The sequence below is a fragment of the Haliaeetus albicilla genome, chromosome 22 (genome assembly GCF_947461875.1).
Source record: "Haliaeetus albicilla chromosome 22, bHalAlb1.1, whole genome shotgun sequence".
NCBI lineage: Eukaryota > Metazoa > Chordata > Aves > Accipitriformes > Accipitridae > Haliaeetus > Haliaeetus albicilla.
Window position 1 is genome coordinate 16734989 of NC_091504.1, and position 7879 is coordinate 16742867.

Sequence of the window (7879 nt, forward strand, 5' to 3'; positions counted from 1 at the left end):
AGGATGCCTTGTCTGGTTTAATGGAAAAACCAAACACCCAGAGCTGTTTGGAAATTACATGTTCAAAATGAGCATAATAGAAAAACAAGAGGGCGATACTGTTTGTGTATTTGCAGATGTGCTGCGAGGAGCAGAGTGAGCATTATCACAGTACCCATCTGTAACTCATCCTACGGGCTCCTCCGATGCCCACCTTGTGCTGAAGTGTTAAAACAAAGCAGAGAGACGAGCTTCTTTCCTAAGGAAAAGGACCAACAGATCTAATTTCAGCAGGATGTTTATAAGTGATGGTAACTGCCTCCCTCAGATCACAGAGCGACATTGCTGCAACTTCAGGCATCAAGCAGCGTTTCAGGCTTTGTAGAGCAGCTCGCTGCAGGGAGGCAAGTGGCACTGGGCAAACTGGCCATCGCAGGAGCCACCACATCCTCCCCGGGACACCCCACACTTCATCCTGGCCACCTCAGCAAGGACCATGCCCTGGGTACAAGGATGCCACAGATAAATACAAGTTCGCCAGGAACTCAGCTGCCTGGGGAAGAAGAAAGCCCAAGCAGGAAAAATTATTATCCGCAGTAGCAATCAATAACCTTCAAGAAAAGGCAGAGGCCAGCAGCAGCCATGGCTTAATAACAGTGATTTTAGGCTTTGTTTTTAAACTGCTTATTTAGTATCGCAGAAAGCACTTTATGATAAAAACAGGGATCTTTCTCAGTCTGACACATGGGAGCTGTGCTCTTTTACACCCTGGGCATCACCAGGGAAGTCAGTGAAGGGGCACAAAGTAAATCAATGCAGAATTTGGCTCCATGAAAAATCTGTCATTAGCAGAGAACCCAGTTCCCCAAATCAGCTAGCAGGGATGAACCATTTAACTAAAATAAATTGCTGCAAGGGCAATTCAGAGAACTAGAGAGGAAACTGCTTTTGTTCTTCAGTAACCAATTCCACACTGACAATTGTACTGGATCCTTCTGGGCTTGCTCACCACTACTCCCTGTCTGATCGGGATTTTTCACTCTGGGCGTTTTCCCATGCAGAATGCCCAATTCTTTCTATTTTTCATGTACTTACCTTTCTCTTCTGGAAAGATCCTGATCAGGTTTAATTTTTAGGTTTGTTTTGCCCATCCCTGCTCTGCTGCAGGTCCTGGTTTTGCTGTACATCTGGCTGCAATTTCTCACCTGCAGCATCTTATCCAAACCACTCTTAGTTGTTTCACTCCAGCCAGAAAACTAGTCCTTCACCAGCAACTAATTCTTGTATGAATGGAAGAAATGCTAATAAATTACCATTCCCACCATTCGGGAAGTCCTTGCTGTAAAGTAGCTTTCTGCACCCTCACTACCAAGACAGCACTGCACAGTCTGGCAAGCGCAGGGCAGGTACCTGCGACAGCCCTGCCTGCATCTCCTCTTTGTAGAATCCAGCTATAGCATCTTATTTTATCTTATCTTGGAGCCTTCACTTTGCAAAAAGATGCCACTGGACCAAATTCAGATCACATAACAATTTGGATGATGGCAAAGGAATTGGAAAGTAAATCAGCCCTATCTTTTTTCCTGGCCCTGTAGGGTTGGTTGGAGGCAATAATAGGAAAAAACCAACCAACCCACCCTTTACTTTAATCACACACATAAAAAAAAGAAACACATCATGTTTGGGGTGAAATTCAGGGTCAGCTTTAGCACCAACTTCCACTCCCCCGGACCACCACGCTTGGTTTCTCAGACCCACGGAGACCAGGAAAGGTAAGCAGATTTCATCAAAACTGCCATAATCCATAAGAATTAGGACATTTCAGAGTAAGTTCTGCTTCAAAAGTCTTGGTGAAGTTTTGAAAGCTGAGGCTTGTATAGAGGCGAACTTGCCGCCCAAGTGGGATTTTCTCTCCCAAGTAATGAAAACCCACGAAATAGGGGCAGTAGCTGGATTTCCACCCAGCTGAGGGACACCTCCAGCCCTGCAGTCTGGCTCAAACCCCAGCAAAGCCCACAGGACTTCAACTGCTGTTGGACCAGACCTTGTGCAGGACCAGGGATGCTCTGAGTCTGACCCCGGTCTTTCACTGTTACCTTCCTGTCCTGACCCCAACCCCACAGCATCTGTCCAGCCACCACATCATCACACTAAACCGTCATATATTATTGACAACAAGATCCAAACTGGAGACGGCCTCATTTCAGCCATGGGACCCATGATTCATCCCCTACAGCCTATAGCTCGTACAACATATGGCAATGCTATTTTAGAAATCCGGGATGGAGAGATGGAGAGATAGCACATGCCAGACCAAGGAGCATGGCAATACTCCCATCTGGTAACGACGTCGGTACGTGGCTGGCTGCAAATCGGCTCCTGCATTCCTCTGTGCCTGGAAGAGACACATGGACCCCAGGAAAGCCACCACGGATGCTCTCCATCCCAGCATCCCACCCTCCTGCTGTCTCACCCATGTGAGCTGCACTACTAACGCTCGGTCTGTTTGATTTTTTTAATAGTGATTCCAAGCCAGAAGATACCCACAGCGAACCATGTATCCCTTGGTAAATGAAAAGAGATGAGATTTCACCTTGCAAAAAGGTTTTGTGTGCCTCCTTCTCCTGTCCTGGATGGTCTCACTTCTCCCGAGACGCCGATAGGCAGTTTTAGCCCAAACTACAGACAGATTGTAGTTTCAACCACACAAACGTAAGTCTAGAAGCAATTCCACTGCCATTAACAGTGTTGTTCTGAGTTCATTCCAGCACACTAGAAATGGGAACCTGGCCCAGCGCACAGGCAGGGATAGATGAATTATCAATATATCATTGCCTCTGCCTTCTCCTCCTCTTTTTTTTTTGAAGCAATTCAGGAACAATCTACCATTGCTACACACCTTAGTGACTTCTTCCAGGGACTGCATTTGCAACACACACGGCTCCGGGTCAGCACTGTCACTGCGAGCTCCAATGCGACGTCAACACAAGCCCATCAGGCTGGGACAAATCCCATTTAAATGGAACCACTCTGAATTCAGGACTAAATCATTTAAAGAAAATCACAAAAAGTATCCAGGAGTACAAGTGTTCAATAAGTCATTGGTGACGGCTGAAACTAATTTAACCCTGTGGTTGTGGAAGTAGCACTTAATCAGCATTCTTATTGCGGAGTCACACACACTGATCGTTCAAAACCGTATTCAAAAAGTGGCCAGAGGAAATCATACTGATGCCAGAGATTGCCAGGGATGCAGTGGAGATGTGCTGCACTATCTGCATGATGATAACTTGCAATACAAGAGCCTACAAGAGCAACAACCTTTCTGAGGAGACTCACACTTGTGACAGCCGAGCCCCCCCAGAGTGAGGGGCTGCCCCGACCCAGCACAGCTCTCGCCTGAAGCAGGGCCTGGAGCAACCTCCCGAGCAGAGATCAGGCAGAATTGGATTTCTGATTTATCGGGCCAAGATTCAATCCCTGAAGCATGTGATGTCAAACCTGTTGTCCAGCTCTGCAGCTCTGCTTGGGACTCCAGAAGGCACCAGAGATGCAAACTCCGAGGGCTGGTTTTCCCAGGGCAATGAGCGCCATAGAGGCTCATTTATTTCTCAGTCTCCATCCCACCTTTTAATCAAACTCAACATCAGTTTCTGTTTGATGAAGCTGCATGTGAGATCACTTCTGCTTTGCTTCCTGGGATAGACAAGCGCAAGGCAGACCTTCACCATGCTGGAGGGGACACAAGAGACCAGTGACCGACATGAGTTGCCCCAGAAAGCTGGTGCTTGAGTTCCCAGAAGTGACGAAGGGCTGAGCCGGGACATGGCTGGGTTGGATCCTCGGCAGACCTCGGCACGCTCCCAGGCAGGTGCCGACTGCCCCGGCCCTCAGGGCTCTGTGCCTGGCTCCCTTGTCACCTACTTCTTTAGAAAACTCTTGCACATCTCAGAGGTAAAGCTGCTATCCCACAGCTCCCCCCACATCAGAAAATGGGTCAGAGTCCCCAACATGCTCAAGCTGCTTGGTGCCGTTTCAGGGAGCCTGAGCAAGCACCATCACCAAATCCACTAAATCAGTGTTTGTCCACTGAATCAGTGGAGCTTTAAGCACACATTGAGAGCCTCAGGGCAGGCAGGCACACGTGGAAAGCCTCTGTTTAAAATTACAGTGAGTGGCTAAGCTACAGGTTAAAATAATTTAAATTGTGCAGCCCCGAGTCCCGTGTACAACCCCCCCATGCACGGAACCTCTGCACAGCCAAACGCTCCCCTGCGAGACAGGGAGGGCTGAAACACAGCTAGGCTCTGCCCCCACATAAGACCAGCTCCAAAATCGGCAAAGACCTGTTATTTTCAGCAGATCCACAATAATAGGCATGGGATTAGGAGGGGGGGAAAAAAAAAAAAAAAAAGGCAGAGCTCAGTGTGCAAAACTAATCTAATCAGGGGGATGTCTCGGTCTCCAAGCAGAGCTGAGCTGCACAAATAGCCATTTATCCACAGGGCCATTCCCAGCACCTGGCTGATCCCAAAATCCCCGTAAACGGAATTACCCCCAAACCTGTAAATATGCTCGGTGCTGCCAAAATCCTTATTGACTATTGGCCCTTCTTCTATAAACCGTTCTCAGCAGAGCACAGAGCGCTCATCCTTCAGCTCAGCCAGCTAATCAGGCTAATGAGGTGATATGCACTGCAGCTTCCTACGGTATATAATCAGCCTGAAATTAGGTTTTAGTGTAAATCTTACCAAATATGTCGCTTGGAACTTCAAAATGATGTAATTGGACTCTTCCACAGAAGAAACGCCCATGGGAAAGACCTCAGTGCTGTTTAATCTGCGTGGGGTGGGAGAAAGGGAGAGCAAGATGTGGGACATGCGGAGCATGTGTGCATGTGTTTGTACATAAAATGGTCATGATATAATAGTAATGGAATACATAAATATCTATATGTGTATTTATATATGGTTAAACACGTATATATAATGAATATGTGTGTCTGTGTGTGTGTATATATATGTGGTTAAGTGTTTTCACTAGGCTTGCTGGAGACTGAGCATTTGCAGGATGCTCCAGAGAAGTCAAGTTTTGAAAGTGCAGTCGAGGGGAACCAACAAATGGAAAATGGGAGGAATGTTATCCTCTTTCAACTTGCATTTGGTACCCTTGAATTAACATATTATCTGCTAGACTAGGAAGGTGTTGTTTAAAGTCACACTTCAGGTGCTGTTTTGGAGGCAGGAGCTCCACCAATGCTAGGGAAAACGTATTTCATCTTGTAAATAAAGGTACCATTTTAAAAAGAGCATATTGCCTCCATCCAAGGTGGGGTTCAGCCAGCCCAGACGGTGCATTTGGTCTCTTCCAAAAATAAACTCGACACTCTTCTCCTCCTGTTGGATTCCGCATTTCCCCTTGCAGGGGACATCTCTTACAAGGGTCATTTTCTCCACCAGCTTAACGAGGTCTGTGCAAAAGACAAAGAGCAGGGCTTTGGGATGCCCTGCCCTGGCAGCCCAGATGCAGGGGTGGTGGTTGCTCTCTCCCTGAGCTGCAGCCCCACTCCGTGACCATTCTGCACATCCAAAAATACCTCTGTTGTCCTCTTCTGCTTGTCTTTTGCGAGACATACCATCTGGGGAAGGATCCCCTTCCCCTGATTATGAGAAGAATTTCAACAGATTTCTAATAAGGAAAAAGTGTTAAGCATGTTGTAACTAAAAATGCCCATTAAAAAAGCAATATATCCTTTAAAAATACATAGATACTGAATCCTGTTGCATTAGGGTGCAGCCATTTGGCCTATGTCATTAATTGTATAGGTTCCCTTAGTGAGCACAGACAAGACTGCCGCCATGGCTGGAAAATTCAGACATATCCCCCAAATGGCATATTAATAATGAGATCTTTCAGAGGAGGATCCGTGACTCATGCGAGAAGAAAAATGGGTCATTCACTGCACTGAGCCGTCTGAACAAAAAAGCAGCTTTTTTTGGGTTTGCTCAGTTTAAACCAGAAAAATGGAGAAAGTAGTGCGAGAGAGGATGTGGTGGCTGTAGCTGCCAGATATGAGCAGTGAGAGCCTGCACTGGCATTTTAAAGTTAAAAACCCCACCCTGACAGGCATTTGATGCCTTGTATGGTCGGATGCTAAAACCAGGAGTGGAAGAAACTTCACCATCGCCTCACCCCGCTCCACCCAAAGCCACAAACTCGTTAGTCCTTCCCCAAAAACTCACCAGTCCTTCCCCAAAAGTCACGTCCTGGGGATACCCAGGGCTGAAGGGACCAAACCCACCAGCGCCGGGATGCTTTGGGAGCCCGATGGCTATTGCAGGCATCCCTGCAAGGGACATTCCTGCAGCAGGGAGCACCCAGGGGGCCAGGATAACGTGCATTGAAGGATGAATTTGCTGTAGATGCAGAATACACCCAAAAATGTCAAATCTGAGCAAGGATTTTCAGCACCCTGCCTGCGTTACTACTACAGGAGCTGCTCTGTGTTACCTGTGTGGTTATGGGGTCCAGGGCAATAAATAATACTGAAATCCCAATCGGGCCAGGTGTGCATGGGCGATCAGAGGGATCACATGCAAAACGACATGCAGCCCCCCAGACAGCTACAGCAGATCTCTTGATGGAGTCAATGGAGAAAAAAGGGCAGGTTACAAAGCTGGCATTTAAGATTTCATTAGACTGTTAATGTTATTGCTATTACCAAATTATAATCATTTTCACAACCCAGCTACATCCAGGGTACCTATCCATACTAGATTAATACGTTCGTCACTTGCATTCAGCATTTATTTGGGATGTGACTTCATAGGATGCTTTGGAGATTAATAAAGGCCACAGCCCTTTCCTGTGAGCACTTGCCCTCCACACTGATGAAATACCACATTTGATTGCTTTAACCCCCACTTCTGCCGTTTTGTTCCCCTCCCTCTGCCTGTGACCTTCACGTTCGGTGTCTGCTGGGTGCGACCCATGGCCGGTGGTGGGAGGCTGGAGGAGTTTGGCTGTGATGAGGAGGATGAGGTCCAGCAGCCCCCCAGTCCACACGGGCACCAGTGCCAGCACCGCTGAGCAGACCGGGAATCCATGAAGGAGTTATGTCCTCATGCGGACAAGCTGCACAAAACAACTTCTATCTACAGACCTGCCACGATGTCCTGCCTCCTAATTTAATTATCTCAACAAGATAAAAGAGGAATTAGTGGCAAGTGGATTTTTGCCATTAAACAAATACTTGACAACAAACACTGAGCTCTTAAACTGCTGCTGGATTGTGGGTCAATAGACTTTTGAGAACCCATGGCCATTGAGTCTAAACAGCATCCAAATCAAATTAATTTTGTCTTCAGAATAAAAAAAAAGGAAGCTTTCTGCATCCTGTTCTACAGCCACCTCTGAAAATTCAAGCCAGCCCTGCAGCACTGTCCTTTCCCAGTGCTCCACAGCGAGTGCCGGCTTTGCAATGCCAAAAATAAGTAAGCATTTCATCTAAGCTGGCATTTTCCCAAACCTCAGAGTCTCCACGCACTCTGGAAGCAGAGGATGGTGGTTAATCCCCCCAGGAGCAGGACCACAGCCCTCCCATCGTGGCCGGTGGCTGCTGCTCCCGGGGCCCCTCCAGCCACGCAGCTCTCACCTCCGCTCCCGATCACACGGGGACGCAGCGATACCTCAAACTACCTTTGAGTTAAACCTCCTCAGCTTCCTACCCCACGGCAGATTTCTGAGCACAGCCAAAGGAGGATCTTTTATTCTAGTCTTCTCCATGCTACAGAGGTGCGAGAAGCAAGCTTCTCCTGCAAGCCTTCCCTTGTCCCGTTCTTAGCAAGGTCTTCCACGGTGAGTCACTCGCATTTTGAGTTATCCCAAGCAACTGCACAAG

The 7879-nt window shown here is 47.6% G+C and overlaps 1 long non-coding RNA gene across 1 annotated transcript; it reads right to left on the reverse strand.

The window, feature by feature from the left end:
* Positions 1-4758: 4758 nt before the first annotated feature.
* On the reverse strand, positions 4759-7879 carry LOC138690387 (uncharacterized). Its single transcript, XR_011329237.1, has 2 exons — positions 7634-7879; positions 4759-5449 (listed from the first exon to the last, which is right to left on the reverse strand). It is a non-coding gene; the product is annotated as an uncharacterized lncRNA (long non-coding RNA).